This window comes from Humulus lupulus, chromosome X (genome assembly GCF_963169125.1).
Source record: "Humulus lupulus chromosome X, drHumLupu1.1, whole genome shotgun sequence".
Taxonomy (NCBI): Eukaryota; Viridiplantae; Streptophyta; class Magnoliopsida; order Rosales; family Cannabaceae; genus Humulus; species Humulus lupulus.
Window position 1 is genome coordinate 124,357,770 of NC_084802.1, and position 23,540 is coordinate 124,381,309.

The window sequence follows — 23,540 nt, forward strand, 5'->3', positions numbered from 1 at the left end:
AGGGTCCAAAAATAATTTTTTTAAAACACAGGGTCCAATCAGGTAATCGAAAAAAACATAGGGTCCAAAAAGTTATAAACCTATAAATCAATATTAGGTATATTTACATGATTTAAAGTTTTAATATGGAAGAAAATGGAAAAAAAAAACTAAAATGGTGAAAATGGGGCTCATCCATGGCTCGGGAGGAAGGTGGAGTCGTTCCTTGTTCTTCTCGTGTGTCAAATGTGGGAATGAGGGGAAGTTTTAGGAACTTGGGTTGGTTTTACAGGGTTGGAGGGGTTTTCTCCGCAGTTATATGGCAAAAGCTGCGGAGAATTCTGTAGTGATGACATACCCACTCTTTGATCTCCAACTCCTTCGACTCTTCTCTTATTTGTTAATAAGCAATTGTTCACATAGCCAATAATCTAACATTTCACGAGAAAACGAAACATATTGAAAAGAATTTTCATTTCATCAAAGACAAAATAAACAAGGCGATTAGATTCGAATAATTTCCTATCAACTTTAAACTACAACTTATTGATGCTTTCACAAAAGCACTACCATTCATTGTTCTTGACATCTGTAACACCTCTCAAGAGTATTAAGATAGTTAAGTCTCTTATTACTCTTAAGTTAGCTGCATGTACGGATTGTACCCATAATGCTATTATATATAAGAATAGCCTTCTCTTGTACACTTGATCATTCACTCAATACAGCTCAAGTTTATTTTTCTTACCAATCTTCTTATGTGTCAAATATCAATATCTTATTTAATAAATAAAGAAATATACATGAACTCTGGACAGAGATTTGGTTGCATGCGTAGTATAATTAAAGAGCTGTTGTGATGGAAAAATTCGTTAAAGAGGGTCGCAATGGATCCACCTTTTAAACATGGCAAAACATTCTTCAGGCTTAAATTGTGGAGCTATATGCCCTGCTCCCTGCATATACATTTTAATTAATAAAACCAACCAAGTAAATCAATAGAAATATTAATTCTGTTCTGGCAATAAAAACGGAAAGCTTAATTATTTCCTACCTTAATAGTCACAAATGTCATCTTATTAGAGTAACTCCTAGTGAATCTGTCCAATACAAAAATATAGTATGCTTAATTGTTTTCGTTCGATTTTAGAATCACGAAATTATATGAAAATTTTAAAAAGCAGTTAGGAAACAATACGTGCATACAATGTTAAATAGATTGAACTCGTGGTGTACATGTACTACTTACCCTGCAACTTGGTCATGGACAATCCAGGGTCTCCAATCATCTACAATTGAGTAATTTAATGCCTTTATCCATGCTTGAGTACCCAAGTATGGGACTATCATGTCAAGATCTCCACTGCCAGGACAATTTCTAATAAAGATATAAAGTAGTTTGCGAAAATTTGGCCCTATTATTTTATTTATTTTTTATACAATATTATTATTATTATTATTATTATTATTATTATAAGAAATTAGACCCACCTGTATATTATTGATCGGTAACCTTTGGCACTAAGATTTACATGATACTCAACAGTGCTAAGAACTTCTCTTTTATATTTATTTTGAATGTAGTCATTGCATCGCTTCCATAGTTCTACACTTCCCTGCAGAACATTAATATTTTTATATAATGTTTTATAAAAGTATATTTTATGGTATCAATGAGAGCGAGAGAGAAGATTTCTACAAACCAAAAAAATAAGTCGGCATAAGATTTAGGTAAAAAAAAAAAGAACAGTCCAAAAAAAACCAATAAAATTATTTAAAGAAAGCAATGAAAGGTACATATATATATAATTAAAAAATAATAAATTTATTAATAAACTTTTTTATTTAAGGTACAAAACTTTCAAGATGTTATTCAAATCACGCTTCAATAATTGGACAATATTAAATTTCTTTGTTCTTAATAGAAAATAAATGTTATTCTAATTTCATATTTAGTAACACTGTCATTATATTTGTACACACATGACATTTATATTGTAGATTCCAAGAATTTTACTTAGCTAGTTAGATAATAGTACTAATAGTAATAGTTAGTAGTAGTTATAGTATGTTTATTACTGTGGATTTTGGTTCAAGCCGGGACTTAGTTTGACACTCGTAGCAACACTTATAGATTTTATAAGTTTAACCTATAGTTTAAGAATATTAATTATAACCTAAGGTTTGATTAATATGATTGATTATGAAGATGATATTTATTATACTATAAGGTTTAGATAGACCCAATAAGATAATGACATTTGCCATGTGCGTGTTTAATGAGAAATTAAGTATTTTTGAGGAATAGTTTATTAAGAGTAATATTTGAAAATCTCATAATCTGCCAGCAACTTTGAAATCGTTATTAGACTCGGTCAAAGTTGTTTACTCAATTCAAATTATGCTGAAAAAGTGTAATTACGTGTATAATATTTCAGCGTATGCCGATATATCGCAGCTCTAGGGGGCGATATATCGCCACACGGGGATACGAAAAACACGTAACTTCGCACGACCACCTCGACGAGCCTCGGGAATATGAGCCCAGGCGATATATCGGCTCTAGGGCTGCATTTTCAAATGATTTTGAAACCGAGCTCATTTTATTCCATAAACCTCTTGATAAGCCAGAATCTTTTTAACCGAGTCTTCAGCCTCTGCTGAACGATTTTTCAAATATCTTTCAATTAAAAAGCCATTATTTTATTCAAGCTAAATGAAGATCTCTTCATTCTTGAACTCTATAAATAGGACCTAGTACCCAGCCATTTCTTTCATTCTTCAAGCTGAGTTCAGAGCCTTCAAGCTGCTAGGTTTACTTTAGAGTATTAAACACTTGGGTTGGGGTTATAAGCTTTATCATTCTAGGCTTATCAAACACTTGGGAACTAAGGATAATAGTGTGTATTCCGATTTTGAGGTGTAGTTCGGTTATAGTGCATTCAAGGTATTCCTAATTCTAGTTCCTTTTTGTATTGTTTCATTAGTTTTTCTCTACTCAAATCCTAGCTCAGTATTCTTTATTCTTGGTTAGGCATCTAAGTTCTTTGAACTTGAGGTTCTTGTTGGTAAGTATCTTCTCGATGGTTTAGTTCATTCTGTTCATCTCTTTTCTTTGAGAATACTTACCTCTCTATTAATGGTTTTTAGGCGTGTTCGAAAATCCCGACCTTGTTCTCATCATCCCGGTATTTTTGTAAGGAAAATAGGATAGTCTATGTGATTTGTGCTATGCTTATATAATATGCTATGATTATGCTATAGTATGATTTATATGTTATGATATATGAATGTTTTGGGGCTTTTAGTTTTTATATAACAAACCCTTAAAACTTTTATGTTTTGGGCTTATAGTTGTGATATAGCAAACCCCAACACTTTTATGTTTTTGGGGCTTATAGTTGCTTAACTAGCAAACCTCATTATAGTTTGAGGCTTATAGTTGCTTAGTTAGCAAACCCCAATAGTTACCATGTACATGGGTTAGAATTATGATACATGTGTTATTGTATATGATATATGTTCATAGTTTATGTGTATGTTTCATGCTTGTAGTAGATTTTCCTTGTTGGGCATTAGGCTCATTCCTTTATGTTTTATATGTGCAGGAAAATAGTTATGGCGGTGGGAAGATTCTTTGCGGCTTGGGAATGTGTATTGAGGGAGAATGGAATCGGTGGACTGCGCGAACGATTCGAGGATGAAGTTGTTTAAGTCTTTTAATTATGATTTATATGTATTTTTTTCCGCACTTTGTTTTGTAACGAATTTTAACATTTAAGTCATGTTCTATTTTATTTTCAAAACAATGGGATCCCATATCCTACTCTGAATTTTATGTAACCTTTGTTTTACAGTTTTAATAAATTTATGACTATTTCATATGTATGTTTCCTTAAGATTAGTATTTATGTATAGTAGTTTTTAATGGTCCAAAGTCTAGAATAAGTTGGGTCATTACAGTTGATATCAGAGCAACGGTTCATTCGCATGAAGTTCTCCTCGATGCACACACTCAAAGCTCCGAATCTGACCGCCAAGTAAGTTTGTAAGTTATAGTTATTATGTTTATAAGTATAGCTAACGATTTTAGCCTTTATGTTTCAGTTAAGATTGAATGGAGCATTAACTTATGAGGATATCCGAGCCATTAAGGCTTTAAAAAGAATTAGAGAACCCTGAAACACCATAGGAGTGTTAGAGAGAATCACTCGGAGGCTACTTTTGTTCCACAGGGAGATAGGTCACCTCCAAGAATCTAAGCAGATCATGATGAGATCAACCGAGCAATACGTTTTAGTACTTAGACTTTTTAAAGATTATCCTACTGTGACTGCAGCCTTAGAAGAAATTTGGGAGACGATAGATGACGAAGATGAACTACCGGTAGCTATGAGATACTATTTTCTCATACTTAGGTTCACTTCAAAAATGGAATTTTAGTTTACAAATGAACAAAAACATAGAATTTTTACGAATCTTCCTAGAGGGCATTTTGAGGCACAAGACAATGATGACTATGAAGAGATAGAAGACGATATGCTAGATGAAGGATCGAATGTAGAAGATCCCGATTTTTAGAATAGACTAGTTTCATTGTTTATTTTATTTATTATTTGTTTTCTTTTATGATTGTAAATAGTGAAAAACTTTTTCCAAAATAATATCATGGTTATTTTGTTATCATGTATGAGTTTGATTTTTCTTTTGTAATCATAATAAATAATGAATAAAATAAATAATGACTAAGTTCGGTGAGGGTGGATACAAATCAATGAACCAAGTATCTATATTGAGAGTTAGGGGGCCACAGTAGTGGGAACGATTTTACTGATCCCAGCCCTCCCTCAATATGGTTAACTTTGGAACAAAGATGAGTTTTGAGCCTGAGAATTAAGTCATATAGGATGATTAGAAACAGACTTAGAAAATAAAGATAGCTTATTTTTCTAAGTATAGAAACCCACTCTAACAATAAAGAAGGCTTATATAATTTTCATAAGAAGTCATAATTAATAGGTCCGAGTTATGTTTGTTTAGATTAAGTTGTTGTCTTAGAGCCTATTAGGGTAAAGTTCTGACATGTTTCTCTCAACTGTTAGAACTCTGCTGCGATGTCACTCCGAAGATCTGCTCGCACCAACGGAAATGCCTCCAACGCTGCTCTGGTGAACAATGAAGCCCCTCAGGTTCACAGAAGGGGAGTGTTCTACTGCTAGCCGCAATGCACCGCCGACACCGCCAGTTGACAATGCTACGGAGATCACCAGACTGCAACAACAAGTCAAGGAACTATTGCAGCAACAGTGACAATAGGCTCAGCCTCATACTCAGCCTCCGCCTCCGCCTCCATCGCAACCACAGCCACAGCAAATGGCCTCAGCACCCCAACAAGTTGGTCCATGTGGGGGATGGCCAGTGGCAAACTATGCTCCATATCTAGTTCAGCACATGGAGCCAGTTTATGAGTGGTTCTGTAAGCACCACGCTCTGAACTTTGAAGGGACTACAGACCCCTTCGAGGTAGAAGAGTGGCTAAGAAACGTGGATCCAATCTTGACACACATGAACCTCAGCAACGCAGACCGCATATCCTGCGTTTCGTCTTTGCTTAAGAAGGATGTCAGGATATGGTGGGACCTAGTCCAGCAGACGCATGATGTTGCAACTATGATTTGGACCCGTTTTGTGGAGCTATTCCACAAGAAGTACTATAATTTGGTTGTACTCGCTTCAAGAGTTGAGGAGTTCGCTAGCTTGAAGCAAGGGAGTTTATCAATGGCAGAGTATGCTCAGAAATCCGATCGAATAGCTAAGTTCGCATCGGAAATGGTTCCAACTGACTATCTGAGGGTGTCTAAGTTCGTTAGAAGGCTTCGACCGAAGATCGAGCTAGGGGTTAAGCTAGAAAACCCAGGAAATACTACATATGTCGATGTTCTAGAGATGGCAATAGAAGTAGAAAGGCTGCAGACTAATGTTACTAAAGAAGAAGCCAGTAAGCCTGAGCCTAGACAGCAGAATCAACCTCAGACTAGTCGGAAAAACAACCACCACAACAACAACAATCAGTCTAGCAACAACAATAACAACGGTCAAAAAAGAAGGCATCCTGACAATAAGCAGTCTGATAGCGATAAAAGGGCACGGACAAACAATGGAAGCAGTAGGTCGGGTTATGTAGAATACTCACCATGCGCTAAGTGCCAAAGGAAACAACCTGGGGAATTCTGAGCAAACACCAAAGGATGATACAACTACGTTTAAGAGGGACACCGAAAGAAAGAATGTCCTCAGCTCAAGACAGAAGGGAAAAAGGAAGATAAGATGGTTCCTGCCAGGGTTTTTGCCTTAACCTAAGGAGAGGCTGATGCTAGCAATAAGGTGGTCACAGGTCAGGTTTCTATCCTCAATAATATATGTTCTGTATTATTTGATTCGGGAGCCACTCATTTATATATCTCGTTAGGAATGATAGAAAAACTAGACAAACCTTGTGAAAGATTTAGAACTAGGTTTGTAACTGAGTTGCCTTCGGGCAAAGTAGTTCTATCATCACAGATAGTACGAGGCGTACCGATCAAGATTGAGGACATAGAACTAGAAGGAGACCTAATAGAACTGGAGATCAAGGACTTCGACGTGATACTAGGCATGGACTGGCTAGCACGGCATGGTGCAACCATTGACTGCAAACGCAAGAAAGTGACGTTCGAGACTCCTGACGGCCAGAGACTGTGCTTCATGGGACAAGTTTCAGGATTACGCACACCGCTAGTATCATCTCTCAAAGCTCAAAGGATGATAGAAAAAGGATGTCAAGTGTTCTTAGCCAGCATCACAGACGTAGTAAAGGAAACATAGCTTAAAGTTGGAGACGTCCACATTGTATGAGAATTCCCAGAAGTATTTCCCGATGACTTACGAGGATTGCCACCGACTCGGGAAATTGATTTCACGATAGAATTAGTACCGAGCACCGAGCCTATTTCCAAGGAACCATACCGGATGGCACCTACAGAACTCAAAGAGTTAAAGATGCAGCTACAAGAACTCCTAGAGTTGGGTTTCATTAGACCGAGCCATTTTCCATGGGGAGCACCGGTTCTATTTGTAAAGAAGAAGGACAGAAGCATGCGGATGTTCATAGACTACCGCAAGCTGAATAAGGTAACAATTAAGAATAAGTACCCGCTACCCAAGATTGATGACTTGTTTGATCAACTCCGAGGTGCAGCCGTATTTTCAAATATTGATTTACGGTCCGGGTACCATCAGCTCAAGGTGCGGCGAGAAGATATTCCTAAGACAGCTTTTATAACTCGTTATGGGAATTACGAGTTATTAGTTATGTCTTTAGGTCTTACCAACGCTCCAGCCGTGTTAATGGACTTAATGAATAGGTTCTTCAAGGACTACATGGATAAATTCATCGTAGTATTCATCGACGACATCTTAGTATACTCCAAGGACGAAGTCAAGCACGAGGAACACTTGAGGTTAATCCTAACGCGACTAAAGGAGAATCCACTCTATGCCAAGTTCAAGAAATGCGAGTTTTGGCTTTCGCAAGTGGCGTTCCTCGGGCACATTATATCCAAGGACAGAGTTGCAGTAGGCCCATCAAAGGTAGAGGCTGTGAAGGATTGGCCAAGACCGCAGAACGCATCTGAAGTAAGAAGCTTTCTGGGATTAGTAGGTTATTATAGGAGGTTTGTAGAGGGCTTTTCTAAGAAAGCCACTCCGCTCACCAACCTGACCCGGAAACAGCAAATATTCAACAGGAATGATAGATGTGAAGAAAGCTTCCAGTTGCTTAAGGACCAACTATCCTCAGCACCAGTACTCTATGTATCGATACCCAACGACAAGTTTGTAGTTTACTGCGATGCGTCGAAGCAAGGGTTGGGTTGTGTGCTGATGCAGAATGACAAGGTGATAGCCTACGCCTCACGATAGCTGAAGGAGTATGAGCAACGCTACCCAACTCACGATATGGAGTTGGCAGCAGTGGTCTTTGCGTTGAAAATCTGGCGCCATTATCTTTATGGAGAACGGTGCAAGATTTATACGAACCACAAAAGTTTAAAATACTTCTTTACGCAGAAGGAGCTCAACATGAGGCAGTGCAGGTGGTTAGAGTTAGTAAAAGATTACGACTGTGAAATCCTATACCACCCAGGAAAGGAAAATGTAGTTGCCAATGCGCTAAGTAGGAAGAATTATGGAAGTTTAGCAGCACTAGCCGGAATAGAAAAGCCGCTGCAGCAGGAGCTGATAAATGCCGGAATAGAAGTAGTTGTCGGCAAGCTGGCTAACTTGTCTATCCAGTCAAATCTGCTAGAAGATATATGGATTGGGCAAAGGCATGACGACACACTAGTGGCACATATGGATGCAGTTAGAGGAGGCAAGGCCACAGATTTCTCAATATCTAGTCAAAGGTTCTTGAGATATAAGGATCGGGTATGCATGCCAAATGATCAAAGGATTAAGATGACGATTCTAGAAGAAGCACACAGTACCACGTACTCAGTTCACCCAGGATCGACCAAGATGACTCACAACATCAAGGCAATGTATTGGTAGCCAGGGATGAAGAAGGACATAGAGGAATTTGTGTCTGAGTGTCTAGTATGCCAGCAAGTGAAAGCAGAGCATCAATGGCCTATATGACTATTGCAACCGCTTAGCATACCAGAATGGAAGTGGGATGATATAGCTATGGATTTCGTGACGGGTTTGCCACGAACAAATAGGCAGCATGATTCAGCTTGGGTAGTAATAGATAGACTAACCAAGTCCGCTCATTTCCTTCATGTTAAGACTTCATACACGGCGGATCAATACGCAGACATCTATGTCCAAGAGATAGTAAGGTTGCATGGAATCCCCAAGACAATAGTGTCGGATAGAGGATCAGTGTTTACATCGAGATTTTGGGGAAGTTTACAAAAATCCATGGGTACTAAGTTAAGTCTTAGTACAGCTTTTCATCCTCAGACAAACGGTCAGTCCGAGCGTACGATACATATTTTAGAGGATATGCTACGCGCTTGTGTACTTGATTTCAGAGGATCATGGAATAAGTACTTACCGCTGATAGAGTTCTCCTACAATAATAGCTACCAGTCAACGATCAGGATGGCACCATATGAGTTACTTTACGGAAGAAGGTGTTGATCGCCACTACACTGGGACGAAGTAGGAGAAAGGTAGCTTCTCGGTCCTGAAGCTGTTAGAAAAGCTCAAGAAGTAGTAGTGCTGATTAGAAAGCGTATGGTCACTGCTCAAAGCCGTCAGAAAAGCTATGCGGATGCCAAGTGACGCGATGTGAAATTCAAGGTCGGAGATCAAGTCTTCCTAAAGATATCTCCTATGAAAGGTGTGAAGCGGTTTGGGAAGAAAGGCAAGCTTAGTCCCCAATTTATAGGTCCTTTTGAGATATGGGACAAAGTGGGAGCAGTTGCATATAGATTAGCCCTACCGCCAGCCCTAGCAGATAGCCATAACGTGTTCCACATCTCAATGCTACGCAAGTATGTGCCATACCCATCTCACGTCCTCAAGTATGATACGATAGCACTCCAAAAAGACTTGAGTTACGAGGAATGACTGGTTAGCATCCTAGATAGAGGGCTGAAGCAGTTACAATCCAAGAGTATTCTGATAGTCAAAGTCCTATGGAGTAATAGTTCTGAACGGGAGGCAATGTGGGAGTTGGAGGAAGACATGCATGGCCGGTATCTAGAATTATTTGGTAAGTAAATTTCGAGGACGAAATTCTTTTTAGTAGGGGAGAATTTTACAGTTCAAGAACTTTACTTAGCTAGTTAGATAATAGTAGTATTAGTAATAGTTAGTAGTAGTTATAGTATATTTATTACTGTGGATTTTGGTTCAAGCTGGGACTTAGTTGGACACTAGTAGCAACACTTATAGATTTTATAAGCTTAACCTATAGTTTAAGAATATTAATTATAACCTAAGGTTTGATTAATATGACTGATTATGAAGATGATATTTATTATACTATAAGGTTTAGATAGACCTAATAAGATAATGACATTTGTCATGTGCATGTTTAATGAGAAATTAAGTATTTTTGAGGAATAATTTATTAAGAGTAATATTTGAAAATCCCAGAATTTGCCAGCAGCTTAGAAATCGTTATTAGACTCGGTCAAAGTTGTTTACTCAATTCAAATTAGTCTGAAAAAGTGTAATTACATGTATAATATTTCAGCGTATGCCGATATATCGCAGCTCTAAGGGGCGATATATCGCCACACGGGGATACGAAAAACACGTAACTTCGCACGACCACCTTGACGAGCCTCGGGAATATGAGCCCAGGTGATATATCGGCTCTAGGGCTGCATTTTCAAATGATTTTGAAACCAAGCTCATTTTATTCCATAAACCTCTTGATAAGCCAGAATCTTTTTGACCGAGTCTTCATCCTCTGTTGAACGATTTTTCAAATATCTTTCAATTAAAAAGTCATTATTTTATTCAAGCTAAATGAAGATCTTTTCATTCTTGAACTCTATAAATAGGACCTAGTATCCAGCCATTTCTTTCATTCTTCAAGCTGAGTTCAGAGCCTTCAAGCTGCTAGGTTTACTTTAGAGTGTTAAACACTTGGGTTGGGGTTATAAGCTTTATCATGCCAAGCTTATCAAACACTCGGGAAGTAAGGATAATAGTGTGTATTCCGATTTTGAGGTGTAGTTCGGTTATAGTGCATTCAAGGTATTCCTACTTCTAGTCCCTTTCTGTATTGTTTCATTAGTTTTTCATAGTTTTTCTCTACTCAAATCCTAATTCAGTATTCTTTATTCTTGGTTAGGCATCTAAGTTCTTTGAACTTGAGGTTCTTGTTGGTAAGTATCTTCTCGATGGTTTAGTTCATTCTTATCATCTCTTTCACCTCTCTATTAATGGTTTTTAGGAGTGTTCCAAAATCCCAACCTTGTTCTCATTATCCTGTTATTTTGGTAAGGAAAATAGGATAGTCTATGTGATTTGTGCTATGTTCATATAATATGTTATGATTATGCTATAGTATGATTTATATGTTATGATATATGAATGTTTTGGGGCTTATAGTTGTTATATAACAAACCCTTAACACTTTTATGTTTTGGGCTTATAGTTGTGATATAGCAAACCCCAACACTTTTATGTTTTTGGGGCTTATAGTTGTTTAACTAGCAAACCTCATTATAGTTTGAGGCTTATAGTTGCTTAGTTAGCAAACCCCAATAGTTACCATGCACATGGGTTAGAATTATGATATATGTTCATAGTTTATGTGTATGTTTCATGCTTGTAGTAGATTTTCCTTGCTAGGAATTAGGCTCATTCCTTTATGTTTTATATGTGCAGGAAAATAGTTATGGAAGCGGGAACATTCTTGGCGGCTTGGGAATGTGTATTGAGGGAGAATGGAATCGGTGGACTACGCAAACGATTCAAGGATGAAGTTGTTTAAGTCTTTTAATTATGATCTATATGTATTTTGTTTTCGCACTTTGTTTTGTAACGAATTTTAAGATTTAAGTCATGTTCTATTTTATTTTCAAAACAATGGGATCCCATATGCTACTCTAAATTTTATGTTAACCTTTGTTTTACAGTTTTAATAAAGTTATGATTATTTCATATGCATGTTTCCTTAAGATTATTATTTATGTATAGTAGTTATTAATGGTCCAAAGTCTAGAATAAGTTGGGTCATTACATATATATAATGTATTTATTATGTATTATATATTAATGTAATTATAATATTTTATAACATGTAAATTTATATTAATATAATTATTCAATATCTAGATTTGTATTAAATATTATTATAATAATATTTTATAATATTTGAATTTATGTTAATATAATTACTAAATAATTATTCTAGCAAAATTTTATAAAAATTAGGATTAAATATTATATGTTATATATTATTATTATAATATTTAATTACATTTGAATTTATATGGATATAATTAATAAATTTCTAGTCCAGTATAAATATTATTATATAATAATAATAATAGTTTATAACATTTGAATTTATATTAATATAATTAATAAAGATTTATTTTTAATTGGTTTAAAAGTATATTTCGTTAAATATGTGGAATATTCCGTAAAGTTAACAGAAGAAACCGTTAAAACCTAGAATTTTTGTTATGTGCACATTTTATATATAGAAGAGATATCTACTATCTATAATAATATATTATATATTGTAAAAACCCTTATTGGCTAACTTTGTTTTAGAAAAAATATTTTAAATTGAGAAAAATCAACAGTATATCTTTAAATAATTATCACATAATTCAGCTGATTTTTAGAGTGAAAAATCTCATTTAGTGTGAATACAATTTTTAACTTATTTATCACAATCAATCTTTATTGGTAAAATATTGTATTTAAAATTATATTGTGAGAATATCTTCAGGGATTATGTTCAATCAGGAATAAGAAGGTTTTGAAAATGAACATGGTAAAAAAAAATGACCATGTTTGTTTTGCTAGATAAGTCTGATGTCTTTGTTGACTCATTAGTTTCCTTTTCTGTCGACATAGAATTCATCTGGCTGGCAGATTTCCTAAATCAAAGGAATTTGCAAATTGATTACAAAGATCTCAGAGAAAGCTAACCTTGGACAATTTCTTTTCCTATAAATACCTTGCCAAGGCTTTTGGAAATTTCATCTCTTCCATTTTGGAAATTTGTAAACATAATGTTATTTTGAAGAGTGTTTTCTTTGTAGAGATTAAGTTTGTTCACCTTAATCTTTGTCAGAGTGCTGAGTGCACCTGTGGATATATATCTAGTCCCTTGTAAACAGGTAGTGTCTATTGTGAACGTGTTCATAAGGATCTTCGGGAGAGGATTCTCTCTATGTCTCACTTTGGGAGGAAGTGAGCACTCGCTATTCTTTGAACGGATTTCAAGAGAATCAGCGTTTCATCAAAACCAGATTCGTAGAGAAGAGTACAACAACATTACGGGAATAGTTTAAGAGGGAGTCTTACGTTGTTTAAGTCAATGCTCTTGTGCACATTGTTTCTTTACTAATTGGTTTATTCTCTGGGCGTGGCCCTATGGATGTAAGTTTTCTGAAAGGATTTCTAAACCACGTAAAAATTCTCGTGTGTTGAATTTTTTACCTGTTTTTTCTATTTCTATTTAAACAGTTGCATAAGTAGTGTTAACAAAACTGGAATTTGTCTAAACAACTTAATCAGTATTCCTCATTTAATTAAGTTGTTTGTTTTAAACCACTTGGTAATATTAAAATACAGAATTTCAATTGGTATCAGAGAGGGTCACTAAACTCTTAGTGCGATCTTGTATTTTTTTTTTTTTTGTTGTGCCTTGTGAAATGCCTTTCTTTGCTGAAGGTGGTTCAATAACATGTCCTCCCTTGTTGAATGATCTCTAACTATCCTTATTCAAAAGTTAGAATGAAAGCTTTCATCAGATCATGGGATGAAAAGGCATAGAGATCAATCTTAACAGGTTGGACACCACCTACTGAATCTGATGATCTCACAAAGGTAAAATCTGAAATCAATTGGACTGATGTTGAAGACAAATTGTCTAGTTATAATAACAAAGCCTTGCATGCTATCTTTAATGGTGTTGGTGAAGGATATATAAAATTATTTTCTTCATGTGAGTCCACAAAAGAGGCTTGGAAAATTCTTCAAACTCAATTTGAAGGAAATGATGATGTCAACTGCTCTAGGCTTGTAATGTTAACTACAAGATTTGAAAATCTTAGAACGACCGAAACTGAGTCTCTCACCGAATTCTATGAATGATTATCTGATATTGCTAATGAATATTTTGCCTTAGGTGAAAAATTGGAAAATAGTGTGTTAGTTCAAAATATTGTTAGTTCTTCCTGACAGGTTTCAAACTAAGCTCACGGCTATTGAGGAGGCAAAAAATCTTGACACAATGAAAGTAGAGGAGTTGATGGGTTCACTACGAACTTTTGAACTAAATCAACAAATCTGTCAAAAGGAAAAACCGAATGCTCTCAAAGAAAAATCAATTGCTCTTAAATCATCAAAAGAGAAAGACTCAGATGAAAATGATGGTAAAGATGAGATGGCCTTGTTGACCAAAAAATTTCAAAAGTGCATTAAAAACTGTGGAAACAAGAAACCTACATTCAAATATTCCAAAGGTAACCACTTCTCTAAACATTTTGATAATAGCAATAAAAGAGGTGTGCAATGTAGAGAATGTGAAGGATTTTGTCATATCCAATCTGAATGTGCCAATACATTGAAGAAGAATAAAAAGGTAATGGCAGCTACTTGGAGTGATCAAGACTCTGAAAGTAGCGATGAAGAATATAACTCAAACCATGCCTTAACTTCTGTTGTTTCTGGATTAACTTTAAATTCGCAGGTTAAAAAAAGGTTTGTTTGTCTGAACAACATTGCTCAAGAAGAAAATTCTGAAAGTGAATCCAATGAATCCAATCTGGATGAGGATTCTTTGAAAGAGTCATACAAAGACATGTATGATCAGTGGTTAAAAGTATGCTCTAATAATCACTTAATGGCAAGCAATAACAAATCTTTACAAAAAAGGAATGATGAACTTGAAAATACTATAAAGAATTTTAGAATAAAGTTCTTGCTAAAGACTGTGAAATTAAGCGATTATCAAATGAAATTAATCACCTGACTATAGGTGTAATAATGCTTAATCCAAATTCTAGGATTTTGGATGATGTAATTGTTGCAAGTCAAAAAGCAGGTAATTTTTCTCGATTAGGATCTAATGGATCCAAATCAAAAGGAAAAACCATTTTTGTAAAATCTAGAATTGGTTCTGGCTCAACCACTAACGTTTCTGCAAGAACATCTCTGTTGGCTGATGCTACAAAAGTACAGTCTTTTCCAACAGCTGTTACACAGACCAAGATTCTCAGAAGCAATAAAAGTGGGCATTTTGTTCCCATTTCTCATTTTTGTGGAGTGAAAGGGTACATCCGGCCTAGATGTTTTACTATGATGAATTTTTTCAAAATAATTATCTCAATCATTATAGTAGAACAAAAAAAATTGTGAAAAAACCATCCAAAAAGGTTTCAATAAAGAAAAAGATAAATTTTCATGCTGCATTTACTTGTCATAAAACTCGTCCATCTAATTCTTTGTATTTTTATAGTGGATGCTCCAGACACATGACAGGCGATATAAGTATACTCACTAATTTCAAATCTTTGAAATGTTGTGCTATAACTTTTGGTGATGGTATGGTAGAAAATATTGTTGGAAAAGGTACCTTAAATCTTGATGGGTTACCAAAATTGAGAAATGTTGTTCTTGTAGAAGGACTTAAGGCTAATTTGATTAGCATAAGTTAAATCTGTGACAAAGGCTTCACAGTAAATTTTTCTCGTGATGATTGCAATGTTGTTGATCAAAATGGTATGAGTGTTTTGAAAGGATATAGATCCATTGATAATTTTTATACACTCTCACCAACACTTACATGTCATTCGGCCATAGGTATTACAACAGGTTTATGGCATGAAAAACTGGGACATATAAATTTCAAAAGTTTGAAAAAGATTGCAAGTGCAGGTTTAGTTCGTGGGTTACCCAAATTGGGTAAAGAATCTGCAGGTAAATGTGAACCTTGCCACTTGGGGAAACAATTGAAAAATTCTCATAAACGTGTCACAGGAATTAATACTTCAAAAGTTCTTGAACTTTTGCATATGGATCTTATGGATCCTATTCAAGTTGAAAGTATTGATGGAAAAAGGTACATTTTTGTTTGTGTTGATGATTTTTCTTGCTTTACTTGGGTTGATTTCTTGAGAGAAAAATCAGTTACTTTTGATGCCTTTAAAACACTTTTAATGAAATTAAGAGTTGAAAAGGTTTGCAATATAGGTAAGATTGTAAGAATCAGAAGTGATCATGGTAAAGAATTTGAGAATACTCTTTATGATGATTTTTGTAAATCTTTAGGTATTTCTTATGAGTTCTCAGCGCCTAAAAATCTTGAACAAAAGGGAGTTGTTGAAAGAAAAAATTGAACCCTTCAAGAAATGGCTAGGGTAATGTTGAATAGAAAAAAAAAATCAAAATGATTGTGGGCTGAGGCAATTAACACTGCTTGTTACATAATCAACCATGTATTCTTACGATCAGGTACTAGCAAAATTCCATACGAAATTTGGAAAGGTAAAAAACCTAATGTAAGTTATTTTCATGTGTTTAGTTGTGTGTGTTACATCCTTAAGGATAGATAAAATATTGGAAAATTTGATGCCAAAAGTGATGTTGGTGTTTTTCTTGGCTACTCAATTAATAGTAGAGCTTATCGTGTTTATAACATGAGAACTCAAATTGTGATGGAATCTTCAAATGTTGTTATTGATGATTTGAAAGATTTTTCTGAATATTCCAGTGAAGAAGAAATTGATAGGTTAATCAATGAAAATACTCAAAGAGAATCATCTGATATACTTGGAAGTGATTCTATGCCCACAGTTTCAGAAACAGTCGTAACACAACACAAATCTGTTGCAATAACCTCAGGAAAAACAGTGAAGGAGGGTCCATAAATTATCACTGATTCAATCAAAGAGAACCTTCTACTAGAGTTAAAAAGAATCACCCTACTGACCTCATTCTTGGTAACATTGAGGATAGTATGGTCACAAGAAGAAGGTATGTGAATCTTGTTCAATTTGTGTGTTTTACTTCATCTTTTGAGCCTAAAAATGTGAAAGAGGCTTTGTGTGATGAATCCTCAATTAAAGCAATGCAAGAAGATTGGAACAATTTTCTAGAAATGATGTTTGGAGTCTTGTACCTAGGCCTAATCACACCAACGTTATTGGGACTAAATGGATTTTTTAAAACAGATGAATTTGGTACAATAAGTAGCTAGGTTGGTGGCACGAGGTTCCACACTAGTAGAAGGGGTAGACTTTGATGAAACCTTTGCCCTTGTTGCTAGACTTGAGTCTATTAGGCTATTGCTAGTTGTGGCTTGCATTGTTGGTTTTAAACTATACCAAATGGATGTCAAATCTACGTTTTTGAATGGTATATTAAATGAAGAGGCATTTGTTGAACAACCAAAGGGTTTCGAAGATCCACATTTTCCAGATCATGTTTTTCAACTAAAAAAGGCTCTCTATGGTTTGAAACAAGCTCCCAGAGCCTGGTATGAAACTCAAATTCTTGTTTTAAATGGTTGTAGGAGAGGTGGAGTTGATAAAACCTTGTTCATTAAAAATGTTGATTCTGACATTATTATTGCTCAAATTTATGTCGATGATATTGTTTTTGGTTCCACTTCTAACATTCAAGTGCAGGAATTTGTCAAGCAAATGAAAGATGAGTTTGAGATGAGCATGGTAGGGGAGTTAAATTACTTTCTAGGATTTCAAGTCAAACAGACAGAAGAAGGAACCTTCATCTCTCAAAGTAAGTATGGAAAAAATTTGATCAAGAAATTTGGGATGGAGTCTGCTAAACATGCCAAAACACCAATGGGAACCACGGTCAAACTGACCAAGGATGAAAATGGAGTAAAGGTAGATCCAACACTATACAGAAGCATGATTGGAAGTCTTCTGTATCTCACAGCTAGTCGTCCTGACATTAGCTACAATGTTAGGGTATGTTCTCAGTATCAAGGGAATCCTATGGAATCCCATGTGACAGCTGCAAAGCGAATCATTCGCTATGTGAATGGTACTCAAGAGTATGGAATTTGGTACTCAAAGGAAACAAACTCTAACCTTGTTTGTTTTAGTGATGCTAATTGGGCAGGCAATGCAGATGACAGAAAAAGTACAAGTGGTGGATGTTTCTACCTAGGAAACAATCTGGTTTCCTAGCATAGCAAGAAATAAAATTCAATCTCCTTGTTAACTGCTGAGGCTGAGTACATAGCTGCAGGAAGCTGTTGTACCCAATTATTATGGATGAAACAAATGATGACAGATTATGGGTTTGATCTTGACACTTTGACTATTTTTTGTGATTATAATGGTGCAATTAATATCTCAAAAGATCTTGTTCAACACTCTCGCACTAAACACATTGACATTCGTCATCATATATATGGTAGGATGAATGAACAAGGAGAGGGATATTTATATTTATGTTCCAAAATCCATTTTTTTTAAGGAAATAAATTTTTTAAAACTAATAATAGTATCAGGCATTACACATTATTCATTATATATTTTTAGTTAATTATTAAATTAATCACAATCATACAATATCAATTCAATGGCCAGAATTAATCTAATTATTAATGGGTATATTTTGGACGTAACCATTGATTTTAAATTATTATGAACACTAAATTTCAAATTAATAAATAATATTAAATAATTTACTTTAAAAACTAGAATGCACCATATATATATATAAAAAGTGTGAATCTAACAGTTTCTTGGTTAAACTGTTTTTTTTAAATTAATTAATTAAAAGTATCATATATTCTTTTTAAGTCTATACTAATATTTTGATTTAATTTTTTTTATATATGTTTATGTCATTTTTTTATATATATTGTATTTTACTTAAAATATAAATGATAATTAAAAAAATATAATAAAATTTAAAACTAAATAAATATGATGTTTTATATATATATATATGATGTTACATTGTTTTTTCATTCTTTTACTACGTAAATATGATGTTTTATATATATATATATATATTTATGTACCTTTGGTATATAAAGAGCTTCACGAACATCAGGATCGTTGGCCCAAAAGACAGAAAGTAGTTGATCATATATCTAAGCAAGCACAGCCAAAGCCAGAGAACAAACATTAGCTATGATCAGTAGACGAAGAGAAAGGACACACAGTTAGATTAGATAGAACTGTACCTAAGGATTATTTGGTAAAATGACTTATTTTTTAGTCAGAAATTTAAATAGTTGGTCGAAAAATTCATAAGATGGTAAAAATTTTTAGATAAAATGTTGTCTTAAAAAAAAAAAGTCATATTGGCTAATTTCTCTTAATTTAAAAGGGGGTTTATATTTTTTTGACCCTGTATTTTGTCTTATTACTTGTTTTGAACATGTATTTTGACAAATTATTTTTTGAACCTTATATTTTGTAAAATGGTTAAAATAGAATTCTAAATCATTCTGCTAAAAAATAAAATCATTCTGCTTAATAATTGTGTTGTTATATTTAATTTTTTCTTCATCAAAATTGAGTTTATAGTTCTATTTTAACTATTTTACAAAATATAGGTCCAAAAAGTAATTTGTCAAAATACAGGATCCGAATATGTAATGAGATAAAACACTAGGTCCAAAAAAGTATAAACGAAGATGAAGTAATATAAATTAAAATAATATATAATGATAATTAATTAAATAGATTTTTAAGTAATTAATTACTCGACTACAACCGACTGGACGATGCCCTTTATAAGAATCATAATAATGAAGAAACCCCTGATCAGAAGAGCTTTTATTAGTCAACGATTTTCTTTCGCTGATAATTATGTTTGGAGAAAGAGAGGCAAAATCAAGGCACGCTTCCTCATCAACATGCTCATTGCTTAATCCTGAAATGTAGTACTGTACAAAGTATATATATATTACAATAATGCCAAGTATATATATATTAATAAAAATATTAAAAATTAACTCGAAGTAGCTAGCAGTGTCCACCTCGTTGGCTTCCTCTGTAATAATGGTCATTCCATTAATAAATGGGACTTGAAAAGAAAAAGTAATATTTTTACTAGTATGGCATCGTGGTTCCAGAATATTTCCTGTTTTCACTCCTGAAATGCACAGTAAACTTAAATGGTTATTCCACTAATAAACTCTACATAGACGTACCATGGAATATAATCCATATATATATATATATTTATATACCTTTTCATAAGCTTGAAAAACTTCCAAACACTTGATATTTTTGGGATCTATGTTTTCATAATACTCCCCTCTGCAATTTTTCTCTAAAGACTAAACACAATTTAGACCGATCGATCGATTAGGATTATCGTATAGTACACACACACACACACACATATATATATATATATATATCATAATCACACATGCTTAATCATACCTGCTAGAGCTCATCAGAGATAAGTGCCGTTCGATGAGCAAATGGAACTTTGTAATTGTTATCTGATAGAGATGTTACTGGATTTCCAAGAATGTATCCCTGAAATTATATTCATTTTGCTACTTTCACTTACTAAGCTCTTTGTACGAGAAATTATTAGCTACATCGATATATTTTTTAGTACAGTGTATACATATTTGGTTAAAAATATTTTGTAAAATTAATATGTGTAGATCTTATTCTTATATGCAAACCTCGAGATTTATAGGGGGTATGGTGCCGTCCTTGATTCCTGCATGACGAAAATTTATGGGATTATAGCCTTACTTCCACTAGCCAGAAATTGTTCGATAATTTATGAGAATAGTACTGAATTCTATATCAAATCTATTTGTAAAATCATGTCTATATATACATATGTATATATATATATTATATGTACCCATAAATATATAAATCTTATTTTGCATGTAATTACCATTTGAGATTTGCTGAACAAGCATAGGAACAGTAATGCCTGAATACGAATCCCCAGCAATGTATACAGGATTGGATAAGAACTCGGGATGATTAATGAGCCACTGAAGTTATGAAATTTATTAATTACAATAATAAGAAAAATAAAAACAAAAATTGAGTAAAACAACTAACAACATTAATGTCTCTAACATCGTTATTAGTACTTGTAATTAAAACTGTAAATATATTAACTAATGTCTTACGTTTTTAAAAAATTGAAAAAGATAGTCCACTTGTTGAAAGTCTCCCACTTGTTCATATGCTGAAATATTTTTCGCATAAGAAAATCCAGAACCAATAGGAGAATCTACGAATATTATATTTGAAACCTATTCCATCAAGATCATTCAAATAACAAATAGCTCAGAGTCAAAATATTACGAGGAAATTATTATACCTCTTATTTTTTTCTTGGTTGAGAATAATTAATATAATATATACCTTTGTCCAAGAGTAGTCATTTAAGACTAGTGTAGGTGTCTTCCCCTTGTATTCCTCAATCTTGAAATAAAGTGGACCTATACAACATTAACCCAAATTATATATATATATATATAAACATAACTAATATTTTTAAAATGTTATAATTTTATATCCACTTTTTTCCATAAATATATCTAATATTTTATAAATATTGTACTTTTATACCAAATCATTTTATCGGCGGCTGAAATACTCAATATTTTTAAAATGTTGTTCTTTTATACCCAAATATTATAAGCAAGTGGTGTCAAAATACACGTTCTTTGATAAATTGAGAATATTTACTGCAAATAACAAAATTAGATTAGGTATTAAGTGAAATTGCAATATTTGAAAACATTAGGTATATTTACCGAAAAAAAAATTTAAGTGGAAAAGTACAACATTTTAAAATCATTCAATATATTTAATGCAAAAAAAAAAATAGATTTTGAATATAAAAATACAATATTTTAGAAACATTATGTATTTTAGCCACAATTTATTTTATAATAAATTTCATATATTTATGAATCATGACTTGAAAAATAATTATAAAATATATTTTTTTCAATGAATTTGGAGCTATGGAAAAAAATAATTAAAGGTTGGACAGGGCAACAAAAAGTATATGTTGACGATTTTTAGTACATAACTCTACTTTAATGCAAATTTTTGGATGTATCAACAGGACTAACAAATGCAATCTAATAAAGGGGTTATAAATTTAATTGTCAAAAAATTTCAAGTTAGAGACCTAATACAAAAAACAAGTTAGTTTATGATTTTTACTGCAAACAAGCCGATTTACTTTTCACATGTATTTTTTAACTTTATTTTTATTTTTGTTCCCAAATTATAAAATAATTTTTTTTAGTAACATATAAATTTGTTAATATATTTTTATGTTAATTTTCCGTTTTACCTATTAATGATTCTGCCACACTAGCTGTGAACTTCCTATTTAATTTAAAACTTAATAGTATTTATGGCTTTATCAAAGAACGCAGAAGGTATATATAATGATCGTAATTCAACAAAATCCAGACTATAGTTGTTGTTGTTGCCTTTTTTTTTTATTTTTGAAACGCAAACAAACAATTATGTTCAATATATATTTGCATAAATATCGTACGTGCGTTCTCTACGACTACTATTACCTATTTCATAAACAAGTCCGGACCAGGCAGAGCAACCAGCGCCCCCAGTTAGCCAAACCAACAGTGGATCTTTGTAGGGGTTTCTCTCTGATTTGACAAAGTAGTAGAAAAGTTGGGACTCCTCCAATTCACCAACTCCCACATACCTTTACATATAAATTAAAGTATACATCAATAAGTAATTAAAAATCTCATTAATTAATAGCATAATATATAAAATATAAGAAGAGGGTTTATATGTATGTACCCAGTTTCGAGATGAAATGGTAGGGGTCCTTGGAATCCAGGGAGAAATTTCAGCGTAGAGGCAGATGCTACAAGGCTTAGTGAGGATGCAGCATGTAATAAAATCAGAAGAAGAAGAAGAAGAATATCATGAATACGATGGTTTGGCCAAACCTGCAGATCAGTTGGACTCAAAACAAAAGACGCCTGCCTTGCCATAAATCCTGATCTCATATTGATCACCAACCACTAAGAGAGTTTTCTAGCTTACAAAATCAATCTATATTCCTCTCTTGCATTTGTTGTTTACTTTAGAATGGTCTTTGTTTACTTTTTAATATAATGCTATTTTTTTTTTTTCTTTTATAATATTATTAAGACAACTTAGTACGCCAGTACCAGGATGCCCGGTGCATTAATATTAATAGTACGCCAGTACCAGGATGCCCGGTGCATTAATATTAATATTAATGCACATCACCCCAACATGACGTTATCCTTGTGATGATTAGGGTTTCGGGCCATATCATTAGTAAACGTTTTTAAGAATAGCTGGTCAACGAGAAGTGAGCTCAAGAATATATACCCCATACAATTTGATTGATTTAGACATAAAGAGATTACAGCAGTGACATAATTAATTTAATTTGAGTTAAAATGACATTATCACTGTTGACCTACAACATAATATTATACACATTATAATTAAAACCTGGTAAATGAAAAAGAGAGACGAGACACATATATCTGTGCTTGATAAGTTAAATTAGACAAAGTTTAATTTAAGAATATTGAAAATTAATTTCACTTAGTATAAGTTTTTTTTATATGTATATACATATAATAAAATAACATTTAGATACTTAAATTAAAAAATTAATAGCTACAGCAAAAGTGATGAAGCTCTTATTTATATTTTTTAGACCAAGGTTTGTATAATTTTTCTTAAGGTGAGATTTAAAAAAAAATAATCAAATTAGGAGAAGAGAGAGATGTTAGACAAAGTATGTATAGAAGAACAAAAATAACTAAATTGTAGATTACGAGCTGAAACATACAATACACATTA

At 33.4% G+C, this 23,540-nt stretch overlaps 1 pseudogene; it reads right to left on the reverse strand.

The window, feature by feature from the left end:
• Positions 1 to 639: 639 nt before the first annotated feature.
• LOC133806228 (serine carboxypeptidase-like 11) lies at positions 640 to 22,812 on the reverse strand (annotated as a pseudogene).
• Positions 22,813 to 23,540: the final 728 nt, after the last annotated feature.